Consider the following 19,991-nt stretch of genomic DNA (forward strand, 5'->3'; position numbering starts at 1 on the left):
TGTAGGTGGAGCTAATCCACCATCAGCTCTTAGGGGAAACTTTTTCCCAGTCTATGGACTTCAAAGGCCAGGTGCTTATATCTACTTCCTGTTAGAGCTGTTATTTGGGTCATTCTACTCAAGACAAGGAAAGGACCCTGAGCTGCCTAACCTATTCTTAGAGCTCCAACTACACGTCTAGCGGCTCTGAGCTGCCCTCCGTATTTGATCATTTGAGATGGTCATTCCTTCAGGGCAGGAAAACATAGGCTATTGCACAGGCCATGATGCTCACAGAACTGCATGGATTCTTCAAAGCTAGCACCGTGAACAGATGTTACTGCAAAAGGACTTGTGGTGACCTGCCATGAAGACACAGGGGGTAGAAATTAAGGATTCTAGAATACACACAGAGACAAAGGAGTTCTAATATAGTGAGTGTCTTGTAGACAGACATTGTTTGTATTTTCCCCTGTCTGTATAAGAGGGCAATCCAGGGCCTCTTTACCATGCAGTGAGATAACTACCTCACTGGCAACTGAAATCTGAAATCCCGGGGGCACTTTAGAGCAGGGGAAGGTAGATGAGAGATATAATCTGTGGGGTTCTGTGGGTTGGGGGGAACTGGAAGTAACTCCCATTGTAGTTCTGTTTTGATGCGGTCATCAGGTGGACACTTAGTGGATACTGGATGCTGCAGTAGGAGCAATGCTTCATGACGGTGTGAAACTTCATACTTCTCAGGACACTGATATTTCATCCGGGCAGTTTCAGAATCGACATCATCCATTTCTACTCAGAGTCTCTAATAGTTCCCAGAATGTCTTTACTCCTTCTCTTCCCCATCTGTATGATGAAGTTAATAATAGGACCTATCTCAGAGGGGTTGTAAGAAAAGAAAATTCTTTCTCTCTCTCTCTCTCTCTCTCTCTCTCTCTTACACACACACACGCGCGCACACACACACGCCCTTTGTTACATGACTGCCTTTGACTGCCTTGCACATGTTGAGTGTTATGATCGATTATTGTTATTATCATCCTTCATTAACACATGAAAAGATGAACCTGACCCAGATCACATAGCAAGTGAGTAGACGCCTAGATCGAAAGAACACCATCCTTCATGATTTTGATGGGAATAATGATAAGTAGCCACTTTGACTATAGCTAATGCGTTTCTGTTCACATGATGGAGTCTTGTCCAGCAGCCTTCTGAAAGGACAAATCAATTACGAGCAGAGACAGCCCATGGATGGGGCCTGAGAGTTGAAAAGCTTAGCATGACAGGCTATAAAATTAAAATAGGATCAATTTACTTAATTTCCAGATCAAGGAATCGTAGTCTCAATGGAAATAAGCTAACATAAGCTGTAAGAGGCAGCTAAAGTCTCCCTAGGAAGTTGCTTTCCATTTTGAATACTTGAAAGAAATTTTGGCAAATTTATGTAAAATAAGGGAACTGAAAGATGCTCTCTCTAAGGTCCCTTGAAAGCCTGAAACTCTGATTCTTTTTATTTTTCTCGTTGAAATAGAACTGAAATTCTTGGCTTTGTTTTTTTAATTTCAACTCTTGCCAGAATAAATCTTTCCACAGTGCTGAAGTCTGCTTACCAGTGTCCTAATAAATGCTCCAAAGAGAACGGGATGAAATTATCTGAGCATGGAAAGACTGTACCTTATCGACGTTGTTCTTGGTCTGTTAGTCCTCAGTCTCTGGCAGGGTGGGGGTGGGGTGGGGGTACTGGGCTGGGGCTGGAGATTGAGAGAGCAGGGAAGACTGCTCTTTGTGATGAGCTCATTCTAAAATTCTCCTCTCTTTTTTCCCCTTAAGGAAGACTGGGCAGAGACAGTCCCCCCACAGCATGTGCTCCCCCACATCTTGTGGCTCTCTGAATCCCAGTGACTTGAAGATTAGCAATAGTTTCACCCCACAAATGGTACCAACCTTTACATAGTGAATGACAGCCATCAACTACCCCAAAGGTCCTCCCAGCCATGCTTGCTGTGCAGTATTTCGTTTCTTCCCAGTGTTCAGGGACATAACTTGTGTAAGTGTGAAGGGTCAAAACAAGGACACACATTTTCAGACCAAAAGTATTGTCTAGGCTGGAGGGTGTGTGTGACAAAAACATTCTTAGCCCTGCCACTGGGGTTCTGGCAGGGAATGGTTAGGCACTTGAATGTTCAAAAAAGCTCTACTCTGGGTCTCCTCATTCCTGGTTATACTGGAGCCCTGGTTCTGTTGTTTTTCCATCTCGAAGGTGGGCCTGGGGAATCAGTGTTTCTTGGAAGATGAGTGGAAGGCTAGAAAGCAAACCAGAGGTGAACAGAAAGGGCAGGGCATATCTTTGCTTTCAGAGTCTAAGAGTTTATTTTCATGATGTTTCTTGACTTTTACGCAATTGTATTAACAGTTGCTATAGAGGCTTCATGCCACTACCTTCCTGTGACTTGCTCTGAGTGTCTAGCTTTGCCCCTTGGTGAATTTCTTGGTAGGGATATTAGCTCTATGAGCAGGCCAAGCTAAAGCCAGGCTCCTTCCCTGTGCCGTACTACTGTTCCCTTTGAGTAGCTCTGACAGGACAGGACTGGTAGTTGAGTGGCTATCCATGTTTGCTCTGAAACTAGAAATCCACACACTGTCTTGCCCTCTCATCTATTCTATTAGTGGCTGATTTAACCTCTGGGCCATATTTCAAAACTATCACCATTGTTAAGGGATAGTTACAGCTAACAACTTGAGGGATTCAACCGTATTTGCTTGATCTAACACTATTTTCTTCCAAGTAGTCTCCTCCCCAGTACTATACTATACTGGGCATAGTATAATATAGTATAGTGTTTTTTAATTTGCTATATTTGCTGAGCACTGAATTGAACCCAATGACTAAATTATGCTGGACAGGTGTTCTAGCCACGAGCTAAATCCTTATCCCTTAGTTATATTATTTTAAAGTGTAAACTCATCATTACTGTCATCTCAGTTTAAAGACAGAGAAGATAAACTTTTAGTTTCAGGTCCTAAAACTCACTATGTAGCTCAGACTTGTACTCTTAGGACCCCCCTTTCGTGCTACCTTGGCCTTTGGGGTGCTGGGGGTTATAGGTCTGAGTCACCACACCCAGCTGAAAGATCTTTTGACGGCTTTCTTGATAACCATTAACCTAACCTGTCGTGTTAGGATGATCTCTAGCTTTCCCTCAGAAGATGGCGTTGAGACTCCGTCACAGCTTGGTCTCATAGTAGTTTTCTCATAGGTCTCCTCTAGATAGCCTGAGAGCAGCCCTTCTGACTTTCACCTTGCTGTGACATTTCCCATGCCTTGTTCTTCCCCTGGCCTCATCAAGGTAGTGAAATCTCCCCTGCCAGGAAACTGAGGCTCACAGGCCGCATCTGGCCCTCAGCCCGCTTTCCTAAGTGAAGCTCGTCACACGCATTCGTTTGCCTAATGTCCCTAGCTACATTTGGGGTTCACAGCCGGACAGAGGCGTGCTAACAGAGAGATTTGGCCCCTAAAAAACAAATGTTCACCTTCTAACTTGTTCAGGGGAACATTTGCAGATTCTGCATTTACAGTTCAGGTTTTAGGTAGTGCAAACTCCGGGAAGCCAACTTGGCTGACTATGTCCAAACCTAAAAGTCAGAATCACTGAAGGCTTCTCTGGAAGCCTGTAACCTTCCAGATGACCATGCAGGGTAGCTTCCATGAAGAGTTTTTAAAGAAGCAAATAGCACCAACACATGGTCCTTGAAATCTGGGCATACTGCATACGTGCAGTAGCAAAGAACATAGCAGGGATTCCACAGACATGTTGCAGCTGACATGGAAACTCTCCAGAACGTGTTTCATGGTTTATTGAACATGTGTTTGCTCGTGTTTCCTTGTATTGTCCTGAGTAGTTCCTTAGACTGCTGGAAAACTCTTAGATCATTCTAGAACTGATTTCAGCTTTCTGAGAAGGAGATGCATTCTATGATTCCCTCTGCTGGCAGTCACGTGGTATTTGGATTCTGCTTGACCTGGCGATGCCGCTGTCTTTGGATTACCTGCATCTTTGTTGAAAGAATTGTATATTGGAAAGGCAAGATTTTACTGCTTCCTTGTTGCTGTCACTCTGAGGTCCTCTGAATCCAGACTTTAGTTTTCTAACCAAAACATAGTGTTTGTGTCTACCTATTATTTCTTGTGGATTTGAACTTATCCACTTTCTACTAAGGAAGGGCTTGCACCTGGAATCACCCAGGCCCCAACCTGTTGCCAAGAGTCTACCTCACTGACTCAACATGCTGGCCAAGCAGAGTCAGCTCACAGCTTCAATCTTGAGAGCTCAGGATCCCACCAGAATCCCCCAGGTCTTCCTCCTCGGCCGAGAACTCGCCTGAAAACCCTGTATCTCTAGGGCACGTGGTAGACAATGCCGCCCTTTGTCTGGGTTTATGATCTTCCTGGCCAAATTCCCTGTGTCGCTGGTGGAAGTGGCTGCATGCTCAGTACCTGCGTGCCTGACTCAGATGGCTAGAAGAACCAAATGTGAGGAGATCTCACACAGTTGTTCTCGTGTTCTTAGAAACACCCTTATGGCTGTTGCCTGAGCGATTTTGTTGTTGTTAGAGATTAAATCTCAATAACATTTAAAATTAGAGTACTTTTCACTCAGCATTCCCTCCTTCCCTGTTCCCTCCCCTAAAGCCCACACCATTATCACGTGATAGCTTGGCTGCAGATCAGATCAGGATGACATAGGAATTGTCATTTTTCATTTCCTGGGGCCCTTTGATCCCATTTGGGGTTTATTTTTCCAAGTGAAAATACAAATCCCCTTGCATTCTTGGGTCCATTAGACTCTTTTGTTATTCTTGTTCCACCTCACCGCCCTGTCAGAGATCTAATCAGAGTCCTAAGTAGTGTGGCCATTAGTTCTCACCACCAGATTCACAGCCTGCGCTTTAGTTCTCTTATTACAGAACACCAGCCTTCCCTGATGCATAGATCGCTGGCAGTGGAGCTACCCTTTGCATCTCATGGGTACTTGGGTGTTAATTTATTTCACAGTTTCTTTTGCAGATATAATCAGACACACTATCACATTCCTGGTTCTTCTCTTTATTGTGTTCCTTTGCTATCTCGCCTGTGTGATCTTTTTTTCCCCTGAAAAATGACAGGTAGTGTTTCTTTGCCCATAGTATCAGTGACATATATTCTTCACAACTTCCTTATTGCCATGTAAAATAATATAACATCTTATAGATGTAATCTTCGGCATTTATAACTCCGGCTTTGCTATATGAACAAATTTTCTAAATGGCATTGTGGTCGAGGCACCTGTTCTCTAATGGGGGTGGGGGATGTTCCTTCTTTCCCAATTATAAATAACGGAGAGGGTCTTGATTAATAAGGGAAATGCCTTGTCCCTGATTCCTTCATTCATTGAAATGCGTGAGCATGGGTCTCGTGTTAAGAGATCATGTTGTATTAATAACACTGTTAGAACGAAAAGGAACTCTTTCTGTTGATGTATTTGGGTATTTACTGGGTGACTTACAGTTCTTTGGATGTTAGAATTTGTTTGTCAACAATTAGCATGCTGGGATTTTTATATAACCCATACTTCAGATAATAGAAGATTATTAAACTTCAACCAGTGTGTTAGAAATCTGCCAACGGGCAGTAAAATTCTTACCATATAACAGCAGTGAAGAAACACAGCTGCACAGCTGTACATTTGTGCTTAGATTGTGAGATCGATGGCCGCAAACCAGAGGCGCTTGTAGTGCAGTGTGAGCAGAAGGTGGCGCTGCCTTCCTACGAATGGAACCCTCGCCCAGATGGCATCAAAGTGTTTATTCTCCTGCTTCATTCACTTCCTGCCTTTTCTTTCTTTTGATTCTCTCCTTTATGTCTCTAAGATGAGTATCTGAAACGCTTTGCAAGAGATATACCTCCATTAAGAAAACATATCTCAACTTACAATATTTCTTTTAAATCCAATTTGCCAGATGTGATGCTCCCTTGGAGAGAGTTCCAGTTAAATAAACATTCACTATTGTTTAAAAGATAAAGACACCAAAGCAAGATTCCCCCTCAGATTGTCTGACCTCCACATCTCACTGTTGTTCTGTGGAAGGACTGTAGGTTTAATCCATTGATTTATACAGATTAATCCCCACAGTCCACATCAGACCGTGTGTGTGTGGGGGGGCGGTGTTTATAAATTTAGTCAATGTACTAGACTGATATTCTATTAAAAATAACTCTAACTTGATACTCATTCTCCAGGAATTACCAGTTTAGAATCCCTGTTCACCATTGGATGTTGTTTTTCTCTCTGGAGCAAGAACTAAATCCTGACAAACAGAAAAAGGGTTTATTTTAATGTCTTGTTTTCGATTTTAGTAAAATTTATAGGAAACTTGATTAGTTTTTCAACCTAGACTTTGTCAAAGAATCAAATATGACTAATAAAATAAATAATAAGTATTTTTTGAAAGAAGACCTAAAGCAACATTTTAATTCTTTTATTCACAGATGTATCTAATTTTCGAATGTATTCTTCAAACCATTGCTACATCTTTAAAAGACAAACAAACAGCCCCCCCAAACCAAAAACAAAACCCTACAACTTGTGCATAAAAAATGACCTTTTAGGAGGTAGGATTTATTGAGACTGTAGAAAGGGAACATTTAAAATGTTTCCTAGAACAACTAACTTACCTATTTTCTCCATTATTCTACCTGTTAGCAACCTGGCAGACATATACTTTGCTTATTTTGTAAATGAATAATTTTAAATCGTTCATTTGGAATGTCAATTAGGAAATTTCTGTTTTGAGTTTTTTAAACTTCCAGGCTTGAGGGCCAGGGATGCTAGCATGTGCTCTATGGTCTTGTTCGACTTGCCCATGTGGTTTTGACAAAGAGCCTCACAAAGTGTTATTGATCAGACCAATCCACACAGCAGAAGGCTGGGGAAGCAGTTGCCTGTCCATGATTCTACTATTCTACTTTGAAGAACTGGTTTTGTTGCCAATGAGTTTTGAAGAAACAGTTGCCATTGGTTTTCAGTAAACGCTGGTCCCTGCTAACCTACCTTCCAGATGTCTGCCCTGATGACAGGATCAACTTAAACCAGCTCAGAGTCAAGGTTAACTTGACCACTCTGTAGGGAGTCAGGTTCCTGTAACTCAAAGATCCTTCTCCAAGGGGGTCCGATATCTTTATCTTGTCAGTTTTTCTCATCCAGATAAAATGAAATGTCCTTTGTGGACTAGACCTCGGCATTCTGGCCACATACATTTGGGTCTGTCTTCTCTTGGACGCTTGGGACTCTGCCTCCCAGCCGCATGCACTTGTGTATGTCTTATCTTCAACCCTTGGAACTCTGTATTGCAGCCACGTGCATTTGGGTCTGTCTCATCTCAGACCCTTGGAATTTCGAAGCAGCTCAAAGGAAAGTGGGCTAAGCCAGATAGGTGTCTATAGATTTTTTCCAGTGTACTTACGTTTCACTCACTTTCGGTTTGAGCAGTTAGGATCAAGGAAAGGAAGCTTTAAGATGATCTGAGTTGCCCAGATATTGTGTAAGTCTGTATTTGGGGTAGTGTATTTGTGTCTCGGGAGTGGTGTGCCCAGTTACTCTGGTTGCTCTGCTCACACTGATTTTCTTAGAGTCCTTACATTAGTATGTTCCATCCCATTGCTTTACTAGCCTCTGCCTAGCTCGGTCTCCCCACACATTGTTGCCACTCTGCACACTTATTCCGTGAAACTGTGTGGACCCTCAGGGGACTGTGTCTCCTCAATTCTGAGTCACACAGGATAAGGCTGGTACTTCCTCCCATTCCATCCTTGTCTCCAAACTTCCTTTCTTTTCCCCGAGTATCCCAATCTGTAGCACTTGCTGTCTGGGGTTCTTATTGAGCTCTGTTGTGATGCCATCATACATGTTTTATTGCTATTATATAACTCATGTATAAAATTTTTTGGATAAAACTGTTTTGTTTCTCCTGCTAAGCTTGTGGTTCATTTTAAAGATTTTTTTTTAAAGAAAAGTTCAAGAAAAAAACAATAACCTGAGCTTTTGTTTGTTTTCATCATTATTTTGTTACTTCATTTATTTATTCAGGCAGTGCTTGGGATTGAACCTAGGAACTTGTGCTTGCTAGATAGCTATTCTACCCTTGAACTAGATCGTCAGCCCAGTGTTCCTAATGTTTTGGTTCAATAGACAGGCATGAGACTCAAGCATTGGTATTCTACAAAGTTCCCTGGTTCCTTTCCTTAAAAGCCAGGGCTCTTTAATTACCAAGGCAAATCAGATTTTCCTTGGCACAACAGTCTTTATTTCCCTCTTCAGTAACCTTCTCGGTGGAGTCTGGTAGGAAGTGTTGGAGAGTTGTTTGTGGCTGACTAGTTATGTGGCCTTTAGTCCACAGCTGGCTCCAGTGATATTTCCCACATAAGAAGAGACAGCATTCTGCTCAAATCATCACTAAACACATCTGGGAAGGTCTTACATTTAATAAATTGCAATCCCCTAGGAGGAGAAGTGTCTTGCCGATGCTACACATGAGGTCTAGGCCTTGGAAGAAGAAGCCAGGCCTCCTGACCACCAAACTGTTCATTTCACTCTGCCATGCCAGCTCTAGGCACTAGGATCACTTTCCTAGCAGACCCCACCAGGGATTCAGGCTTGTGAAAGATTCAGACATGTGAGTGACATTAGAGGAACTGCAGAGTCTAGTTGGGGAGCAGGACATGTTACAACAGGAAACAAATTGATAATGGGACTAAATAAGGAGATGACGGGTCTAATAAGAGAAGGGCCAAGAAAGTCTTAAAGAAAGAGAGAGGGACTACCTCATCTAGGACTATTTCCTGGAAAGGGTGCATGTAGCCTATCCCTTGAAGGCAGAGTAGGCCTGGGAGATAGGGTAGGAAGGAGTCATCACTTCCCCAGCCCATAATTTGCCTGCCCTGCGACACCTCCCATGACGTCCCTCCTGGAATCTGCTGCCCCTCCCTGTCAGGCAGCACAATCCCTGTGATTAGAGGGACTGTGGGCTTCTCTCTGTTTCTGTCGGACTTTCAGTGTCACAGCCTCCTCCACTTGAACCCACTTAGAGCTTTTCAGGCTGACTCTGCTTGATGACACTTGGCAAACCGAATTCTTTGGCCTGAGCAGCTCAGTAGAGTCGTGCAAACGTGGTTCAAAGGTGATGGTTGAATACAAAGCAAAGGCTGGGGGTGGTACCGAACGCCCACCTCATTCTCCCACTTGGACAAAGGACCCATTGCTGGGGGTGGGGGTGGGAGGCAGAAAGAGTGTAAGCTTGTTTGAAGCCTATTGAAAAGATTGTCCCGCCGTTGAAAGACAGTAGACTTGCAATGTAGAGAATCCTGTAACAGACTTCCAAGCTATCACTCAAGCCAAGAAAGCTCACAGAGAAAGTTTAGTAAGAGCTCATCAAGGGAGCTAGTCAATGTACTCTTTCACTTCCCATCCATTCTCAGGATATCCGTAGGACCTAGGTTCTTAGTCCATATGCATTGCATCAGAGAACCAGTTAGAGTTTCGTAAGCCTCCAGATGCGTAGGTCTGGACCCAGTAGGGTAGCTTCAGGTCCTTGCTCATAGCTTATTCCCTACTTGCCACGCAGCACCAGCTGATATTTTGAGACAGATCATGCCTTAAGAATGCCGTCTTGGGGATGTTGCACTTCAAGAAATGCCCATGCGGACTACCTGCCCTGCACCAGGGCTGGCCGCTGTATCCTGCAGTGGGGACTAGTCCAGCTGCAGAAACCTTGCTCCCTGAGAAAGAGACTTTCCTAGGATGGACACCTGACCTCCTGTAGGATTTTAAAATGTAGTTAAAAATCCTTAGTTTCACGGGTTAGGTTCTGCCTGAACAATTGTCTCTCTACAAAATTCCTATATTAGTCAGGTGGGACCATGCAGAATATTTGTATCTCATAGCTGTCTGTCTCCTTGTGACTTATGTATGCTGTTCCAGAATATCTGATCTCTCGAGTTGGCAGCAATAGGTTTTATAATCTTGAGTAACTTCTCTAAGAACAGAAGTCCAGAGAGGCTCTGGGGACTGTGGAGATGGCTCAGTCAGTAGAGTACTTGCCGTGCAAGCTTGAGGACTAAATTCAGTCCCTCCCACCTACATTAGGAGCCGGGTGTGGCAATGTGTACCCGGAATCCCAGCACTGGAGTGGCAAAAACATGAGAGTCCCTGGAGCTTGCTGGCCAGCTTAGTCTAGCCATACCATCAAACCCCAGGATCTGTGAGAGACACTGTCTCAAACACTAAGATGAGGGAGATGGAGAAAGATATCTGGCGTTGACTCCTGGCCTCAACATATATACATGCACACACACACACATACATACACACACACACAATCACATATACACTATGAGGGTCAGAGCTGTCACTCAGGCAAGTGACTGAACTCCAAGATCCCCTATCCTCATGCTCTTCTGATGGGTGGGTTTCTGGTGGCCAGTGATCCGAATTACAGTGGACAGATCCAGCTCTGGTTCTGGCTTTGATTTTAGTGTAGTCTTGAATCCAAAGAAGATGGCACTAGAACACCCCTGAAGCCCTTCGAGTCTGCACCCTACACCTTGTCCTCACGGTGTGCTTGCATTTTACAAATGCTGCACAGGATGTATCCTGATCATAAACTACAGTAGAAAATAGATTATGAGCTGATTATTCAGGAGTGTCTTTAGAAGGTGACTATGTCTTTAAAAGACATACTAAATGTTGTGTTTAGTGTAAAATCACGATCCCAACTGTTCCATGCCTCCCAAGGTTAAAAACAGCATATTTCTAAAGGGTTCTGTCAGGACATTCTTCATTGGGCACCTGAATTGCATAAAAATCCATGCATTTTCCTTTTCTCTGAGTTTCAGAGCAATATCGTGTAACCATCTGGAATACATATTAGGATTCTAAGGGGGTTCTTGACACAGTGGACTCAGGGGCAGATAGGGTATTTGTGGATGAGCTGATAGTGGTAATATTAATGATACTTATTTGTATAATATATGGTTTAGGAAACAACTTCATGTAGACACAGTTGGATTCTCGGCTCATCTTCAGAAGGCAGAACCAGTGAGGCAAATACTAATTTGAAAAATAAGAACAGCAAAGTGAAAACAGAAATAAAAGTATGATTGACATCTTCTGCCAGTCATGTTAATATGAAGCTGTTTAGGGGAGGGGAAAAACGGAAAGAAGGTGAGATACTAGTCAAAATACACAAGCTAATAGGAACTCACAACCCACAGTGTAAACTGGTGTAGCGGTTACCAGGAGAGTTTGATGTGGGCCTGTGATGACATCTGCGAGAGGCCTGACCCCATCTTTCTTTTTTGTTTCTCACCCTGGGCAGGTGGCAAGTCTCAGGCTTCCAGGCAGCATGATCCTTTCTCTACTCCTTTGGATATCTGACAATTTGTAAATCCAGGAGGAAGCTTGTGTTGCCAGTGCTGTCCTTAGCAATCTCATGCACACAGCGTGAAGTGATCCAAAGAAAAAATTCACTGGTTAAGTCTGCCCAGTGCCATTCAGTTGGGGTGGTAGAAACAGCACCTTGAATGCCCTTGAGAAATGGGCAAGGATGGGCTGTGGAGGACGCTGATTTCAGAGCACATCTGAAATCTCAAGAGTCAGTAGTACCATGTAATATCTTTAAATTATCAAAAATGTAGCAAAATCCATGGTGAAGAAAATCTCCTCTTCTTAAAGTATGATCCAGTAAACAACGGTTTAATGCCAGTGTTTAGCCATGGAATCCAACAGGAAGGAGAACAAAAATGGCTGGAAGAAAGCTAAGAGCTTTAGCCATCCATGTGAGCCCTTTCAGCATGCTAAGAACGGTGCCTGGCATCTTAATGGGCATTTTGCTCATGATAATATGAGCGAGCCCTGGTAGGATTCATGGTAAAATAAAACCTACACGATAATAAGCCATGTTGGAAGAAAGTTGCTTCCGGGTACCTTCCATTCCATTTCATTGTGTCTTTGTTAACTGTGTGAGCTGAGGATTGTAATCCCCCACATGGCTCAAAAATACCAGCACTAACCTTAAAATAAATAAATAAGGATGCTCATATATTAAGCACCATTTCTCTGTAGGCTCCAGCTGATGATTTTATTAAGGCTGTGGCAGGAAGGAGAGAACCAAGGATAATTATAAATTCGTAAATACATAATTCATTGGCATGAAATGATTTTAATGGGATGGATGCTGGGTTGTCTGTTTCTTCAAGAAAATAATGGAGATGCTCTGATGGAAGCCCATAATCTGGCCTCTATGAAATGCTTGCCAATCTGATGGGGCTCATTTTCTCCTCTGAAACTACCTTGGATAAGAAACACATTACAAACTCATCAGTTTGGCTTCCTGTTAACAAAGAGACAGCAGCCGTCTGGATCATTCTGGATTCGCAGTGAAACTGCCACACCCTGTATCCTCCAAGTAACACTATGCCAGTTTGACAAGGGGCAGATGAATCCAGGAGCTACTGTGCAGGAGTTTAAATCTGTGCGGCAGCTGACGGTTGAAATAATCATCTGGAGATCGCTCTGAGCTAGCCGGGGAAAGGTTGAAGCTGTATATTAACTAATGGTTAATCTCTTGTCTTGTATGGGCTCTCACAGGGTGGACCAGCAGCATACACTGACAGCTTCAAGGTATTACTCACAGTAGACGGGCTTTCGCCTTGACTTTCAGAGTAGCCGGTGGAAGAATCTAAGTTAGCTTGATTGGAAAAGGGGAACTCACCTGACTCAAGTCCTCCAAATAAGAGGAAATCAGCAGGGCCCACAGCAAGTTGGGTCATAGGGACACTAGTGTCATTAAATGACCTCTATTTGTCCCCAAGTCTCCAACTGTGTGCTTCAAATGAACCCTGATCCTTACTGTATTGTTTGCTTGCTTGAGCAGGTGGGGAAGGACAGTGTTCCTTGGGAGGACGGGAAGCTGGACAGATGTGCAGAGGGGACTGCTCCAGAGATCAACACAGCCTTTCTGCCAAGGGTCAGTCAGTTAATAGCTCAAGCTTTATAGGCCACATGGCCTCTAATGAATTATGAAGTTACTCAACACTGTTAGAGAGGAAAAGGAGCTATGGGCAAAAGGTAAACAATGATGGTGGCCCTGGTCACATGCAATTTCATTTAGAGTTACTAAAATTTGAATTTTGTTTTGTTTTGTTCTTGAGACTCTTTGTAGGGCCCAGGCTGGCCTCAAGCCCTTGATCTTTCTGCCTCAGCCTTTCAAGAGCTGAGATTACAAGCCACATGCCCTCCTATGGCTAGCTAACATCTTTTTTAATATTTTAGGAGACATTATCCTTATAGTATTCTCCCCAATCATTTGACAATTGTGGGCTGTACGAAAATACACGATAGGCCACTGTTTGTCGACTCTCAACATGAGAGAGGTAAGAAGGTGTCCAGGTTGGTGCCAGGAGCTGAGCAGTCTTCATCTGCACTCTGAGTGACCCCCCAAACACGAACATCACACACTAGGGCTACAAGAAAGACTTGAATCCACCTTTGACCTAAAGGCCTCTGTTTAACTCGAACTGAAAGTGGTCCTTTTGCTCCTGTCGTCTTTCCAGGCTCCACCAGAATTGCTCAGGGATGTTCTTCCTTTTCTCGTTTCCATTGTATGCTTTGTCCTCCAACTTCATTGTTCCTGTCTGGGTCTCACCGCTGAGAAGCTAATCCCCAGTGATCTTCACCTGAGGCTTCTTGTACCTGAGGCAACAGAGAGAGTCTGTTCCAAGAAAATAAGAAAGAAATAAAAGGGCTAAAGGCAACCAGGTCTCTGAAAGGAATTTTCTACTGAATGCTGAGCAGGGCAGAGTGATAGGAAAATAATTACAGCAGGGTCAGAGTTCAGGGAAGACACATGAGCTGAGATTCTAGATGTAAGGCTCTTTGAGGAACGCGGTTCTCCTGCTGGGATGCAAACAAGACCCAGGGATTGTTTGAGAGGTGGGGATGAGGCATGTGAGTACCCTAGGTGTATACAGTCTTTCCAGTTCAATTCTAGGGGAGCCTTTGTTCCTATTTATATAAGGAGATTACAGTGAAGGTCACGTAGATTCTGTTAACATATTCATATAATATTTTTCCCCCTTGTAGGAGCTGAATTCCTTTATTATTCTATATTGATGGACTCAAACTTACACAATTTAGGTTTCCTAGGCACTAAATAGAGCCAGAAATATACCCTGTGATTAACTTCTGCGTAACCTATTGTTCCTTAAAGTCTCCCTTTCCATTCTTCTATTAGCACCACAAAAGCCAGAAATGAAAAAGCACCAACAAACCCTCCCTTCTGTGCCCTCCCAGCTCTCCATTGGGCGGGTGTTCCCTGTGCCCATTAGTGCAGGGCAGCCTCCTATTTTCATTTTATATAATGACAGATTTTTTTAATAACGTACACCCTCCGAGTTTTCCAAATAAATCTGCTTCCTATTTTTTCAACTACAGGTTGTGAGATTGCCCAGCTGGATAATATACAGGAAGACGTGGCTGTTCAATTTTAGAGAGTTTTGTATGTTTGAGACATCCTTCATCTTTCCATTGTTTGTATATTAATATTTTGCATGATCTTTCACAACTACTTTCTTAGATTGATTTTAGTGGGGGTCCTGTCACAAGTTCTTGATGATACAGCCTCTGATTGGCAAGCCAGGCATTCTCATTCTAAGGAAGACGTTCCTAAGTTCCCTATACTCTGATATTGAGCTGTCCCACTGCCCTTCTTGGTGTGTGTGTCTTAGGCTTATTGCTCTGTCCCTTTTATAGGCTTATGGCAATTCCTAGCTACAGGCTTCATTCTGTATCAACAATCAAGTGCTAGTTAGGACAGTCATGATACTATGGCTTATCTCTCTGGGATTTATTATCTTTGCTTTTCTCTCATCTCTTTAGGAAACTCCCACACCCAGTTGCCGGACCTAAGAGGCTTCCAGGGTGAAGCAGCCTTCTGTCATTTAGGATCCATTTTCCTCTTGGTTCTTCATTATAAGACCCTTAATGTTAGTTAATTCATCCAGACTTTTTGTTAGAGAACAGACAGTTATATTTCAGGGAGTTCCATCAGCCAAGGAGTTCCTATCCATGGGGCATCTCACTGCAGAATGATGGTGTTACTGGAGATTCCGTGGTTTGTTTTGAAGGAGATGCTAGGAGCCATACTTGTGTTGCCCTCTACCCCAGCAATCATGTTTTCAGTGTTTATCCTCAGTGTTAGGAAGACAGCAGTTAGATAGCAAACATGACCCCTCTAGAAAGTACCTGTGTTCCACTGATATCACAGAGAAATATGACACATCACAGACTCTTTGTATTTGTTATTTCTGCTGAGGAGATGGTGCCTGAGATAGAACCCAGGACATAATCACACATGCTGAGCAAGCAGTCTACCTTTGAGCTATACCCTGAACCCCCAGCATTACTCTTTCTGAGAAGCGTCTGAGGAGTAGCATTGAGGTTTAGATCAAGGTAAGCAGTCATGTCAAAACCAAGATGGCCAATCAGGCTGACAGTCTGGGAAGAGAAGCAGCAGTATAGCAATGAAGGATAAAGATTTGAACAGAAAGGATAAAGAGCGTTGAACAGGACTCTCTCCAGCTAGTAGCTAGTAGGCCTGATCCTGCTGTGTGTGCACCCATGTGTGTTGTGGGTGAGAAGAGGAATTCTTTATATGTCTGGAGATTTCTACTCAAAGAAGCAATTGTTTTCTGAATTTTCAGATGTCCCTCCTCCACCAAGTATTTCTGGAAGTCAATGGAGGGAAAAAGAAAGAAAAGACCCTCCTCTTCAGCCATGAGGGAGAAACTTCCATTCTAACACAAAAGCATAGTTGTATTTAGTATTAAAACCAGTTGGTAACTTTTGTAATGACCAATTTCACTAGGGATTAATTTCAGTTTTCTTCTCTCCTTATTCCTTGGCAGTCAAGGCTGATGCTAGAGCACGTTATCACAAAGACCCGTTTGTGCACAAGAATCCAACTCCCAATTCTCAACATGTGCCTAAGCCAGGTGACAGAGTGCTGGGCTTTGTCCCAATGTGTAATAATTGCCTGGTGCCCCTCAGCCTTTCTCTGTAACATGCTAAGCTCAGTTGAAGAAGAGAGAGGACTACCGTTGCTTTCAGCATGCATTAACTTGTTTGGGCCACAAAATTTGAAACAGAAAAGCCATAAAAAAAATGGATAATCAGTAAAACGACGCCACTCTCCCGCTAGCCGCTTGCGCCCTGACTTCAGTGGGAAGCCCCTTCAGCGTGATCCCTTTGTGTTCAAGCATGCCATTTATTCTGAGTGACTCCAGTGTGAATATGACATTACTAATGATCTGCTAAGTGTGTGCAGATGTGGGTTACTCCAGATGTGGTGATTAATAACGTAATGGAGATAGCTGTTTGACTCATGTTTATGAGTTGTTGCCTTTTATTACTTTTCTGAGTTTGTTTGCTTTGAGCTATTTTTTAACCCCAGCCAACAAACCCACCTTCAAATCTAAGAGCTTCATCCTCCACCCCCTCCTAAATCTTATGAAGAAAACAGGGTAGAGGGAAATGCCCTAGGCTGGAGGAGACTGTTGGATTCATCCCACACAGTATCAGACTGCTCAGGCAACCTGAAAATCACAGTCACGCCCATTTCAAGGACCCTTACAAGAGGCATCAGTGAACCCCATCATAATATTTGCAGCTTAGAGAGTAACACAAAGGCAGGGATTTCTTTCTTTTCTTTTTTTTTTTTAATCTAGTAAAATATGTGATCATTTTGAAGTAAGGCCAGGCCCCTGGCCAGTGTTTCTGGAAGATGTTGCTTTGCTCTTGCTTAAAAACAGAATGCTGATGGAAAGTGGAATGAAATGTTGTTACAGATGCTCAGCTCTGCGTTAAGGCTGTTGGAATTACCGCCACATCTTAAATCAATTCCCAGAGCATTGTCTGGAGGTTATGTCACTGAAATAATGAATCCTCTTTAGTCAAGAAAACGCAAACATGTTAAAACATCATTGTAAGTTTAAATTAAACTCCAGCACAAACCAGGGGATCTGAAGCCTCATTAGACCAGCCTGACATTTTTCTAACGCTGACTCTTCTCCCCAAACTGTAAAACTGTTAGATTCAGGGCCTATTATACAAGAGAGCACTGGGAAGTTACAACAGAACATTAAGTGTTATACTTAGGGATGTGCAAAAACAAGCCCTTGAATTTTATGAGGACTCGGAGACTGGAGAGAGTTTGCCTCCTATAAAAATTCCACATTAGATTCCCGAACTTGTTTGTATTTTGAAGAAGCTGGTAACTCAGGCTTCTTTAAAGGAGCATGTCTTCATGCAGCTCACTCCACGCAGAGGCCAGAGAAAATGCTAGGAAGGTATATTGCAATTAGCCAGAAAGCAGGTTCAATGCAAGCCCGTGGGTATGCCTGCTTGCGAGGCAGTGGTTTGCTACTTCAACATGTTTGTCTTTCATGAAAGTGAGTAAATTTCAGTCTCTCCTTTAATCCCATTTTTATTTCTCCCTTGTAGTCATAGAAGCCATGAAACAAGAATCATATCTTAGAGCTCAGGTAGAAGGTTTTCTAGATCTGCTTTTTTTTTTTTTAAATATACAGAAAGTGGTGGAACCCATAGGAAGGATAATAATTAAATATGTTTTATGTCCTACTTAGTAAGGAGAATTTATCCATGTTCCGCTTCTGAGACCTAAGCCATGTGTAATGTTACCCATTACACAGCATTCATATGTTTAAGCTGAGGACATTTTCCATCCCAGCTCTTCAGGGACCAGATTTCCAGGCTCCAAATAAAGCTTTGAACATGGTTCCATTGAAGTGAACAAATCCCAGCTTAAATGCACTATGATTATGATGGATGATCTCTCAGAGTTGCAATGAAAATAAATAGTTGCCTTGCATAGAAGCAGGCATCACACTCCTTCCGCAGTAAGGTGTCTCCCCGGAGCTGGCTAACACATATTAACTTACAGATCTCCCATCTGAAGAGCCGTGGCAGCAAACAGCCGAGGCTAGGTAAACGGAAAAGGGATGCTTAATCCAAGAGGGTATTTTCTTAGAAGCCCAGAGCTAATGGGGAAGGAAAAGTTCAGTAAAGAATTCAGCAGAAAAGCCAATGAAAGTAACTAAGAGAGACTCTTTCCATAATTGGCCACAGCCACGGTAACGTGTGGTTGTCTTGAGGAATGCTGGTGTTTGACTAGGATAGACGAAAGACCTTTTGGGGCATTGCTCTGTAAGCTTATGAAAGAAGAAGAAGAATTTATGCCCCCAATAAACATACTGATGCTCTCAAAAATAACACACTCATTTAAGTAGTGTGTTAACAACTATCCGGGTCTCCCCTGTTGCAGTTTAACAGTGGCCCATATTAAAAGGTGACCTTGGATTATGCAAAGAATCAATGCAAGGCTTCCTTCTCCAGCCTAAGGTGGGGAAACGTAAAAGTCTATTTAGGCATGTGTGTGAGCAAGTACACACACTCATACTTTAGCCTGCTTTGAATTGCTTTGGATGCCTGTCCCCTGTCCTCTGAAAGGAAGATGAATTCAGGTCAAACATAGAGTGCCTGTTTGCTGGCTGAGAGATGCATATCAACTCTAAGTGATTTTTTTTTCAATACCATTTATGTGGCTTGTATTTATTTCTTTAATCTTTTAAGTGCTGCTTAGTCTCAGTGTGATTTGCTGTGGATACTCATTTCTGATAAGACGTGATATCCTCCCAGCCACATAGCCCCAGCCTGGAGCACTAGGTGACTGATAGGGTCTCAGCCTGAGTGGAGCCTAGGGTGGGAGGTGGGGGTGGAGGAGGGAGCAGGTGGCAGGAGGAATGGGTTGTAAGCCTTTGCAGGTCCTTTCTGGCCTTGATTCCATCTGGTATTCCTCTCATCCAGTCACATCATTTCCCCTTGCCTTGGGTCAGTCAGAATGAGGTAACCCCAAACCGACAGTAGGGCAGAGGCGAAGAAGTGTGACATTCTGAAGCAAATCTGGAGGTGAAACCCCTTTGGTGCTGTGTGTCCTCACTGCCCATGTTTCTTTAGGGTTTTCAGAGAGGCGCTCTAGAGAGCATGCCCTGTTATTGGTCATCTGGACAATAGCAAGCAGCTGAGCTTGCTGCCCCCCCCCCAAGCCTCATACATATTAACATATACCAAGCTTCTTTTGATGTTGTCACTACTAATATTTCTCTTCTTAGCTTTAAGGTAACTTCCATGCATTCTGAGTTTCGGGGCTGTTTCCTCCTAGTCATATGACAATCAACTCTGAAACTCCGAGGATCCTCTATTCCCATCTCGACATGGCAGTGTTAGCCTGGACTGTGTGAGGGTGGGAGAGCAGGGCTAGAGTTTTGTTGCACATGTCTTTGGGTGACAGGCTGGGCAAGTATTACCCAGCCGCGCTCTTAGAAAGCAAGCATGGTGCAGGCTAACTCGTCTCCACTGCTTCTTAGTGGGTGTCTCTGGGCAAAAGCAGCAGAGTGCAGTGTGCTGTGTTGTCTGTCAGTAAAGCTTCACATTGCTTAGTGATCTGTGTGGTTCAGACATTTGGAAAGCAAGCTTATGGTTTCCAGGCCCTCTCTGCCGCTCTCCATCCCCCACCCGCCACTGCCTCCTCTGTGGGTGTCATCCTTCAGTGACAGCCTTCTTCATTCCAGTGCTCTTCTCCAGCCCCAAGTACGCTCCCTGCTGGCCGCTGCAAGGAAGAGAGCTGAGCTGGGCTGGTGACTCTTGAGCCCACATGCACTAGGGTTCCCAGCCCTGGGAACCCTGCCAGTGAAACATGGGCAGCTAAGGCCTGGAATCCCTGCCTCTCTTCAAGGCTCTTGCTGTGGGTGCAAGGGTTGGGAACCAGTTATGTTGGTTCATTTGTAGAAGCATCAGGCTGACTGTTAATCCGCTACCTCAAATACAACTCTATTTCTGATT

The 19,991-nt window shown here is 43.5% G+C and overlaps 1 protein-coding gene across 30 annotated transcripts in view; it reads left to right on the forward strand.

The window, feature by feature from the left end:
* The window catches only part of Kcnma1 (potassium calcium-activated channel subfamily M alpha 1), a 729,767-nt gene that overhangs the window by 605,002 nt on the left and 104,774 nt on the right, over positions 1-19,991 (forward strand). The window lies entirely within an intron of this gene.

This window comes from Microtus oregoni, unplaced genomic scaffold (genome assembly GCF_018167655.1).
Source record: "Microtus oregoni isolate MIOR12 unplaced genomic scaffold, Mior012 000045F_ref0000178, whole genome shotgun sequence".
Classification (NCBI taxonomy): domain Eukaryota; kingdom Metazoa; phylum Chordata; class Mammalia; order Rodentia; family Cricetidae; genus Microtus; species Microtus oregoni.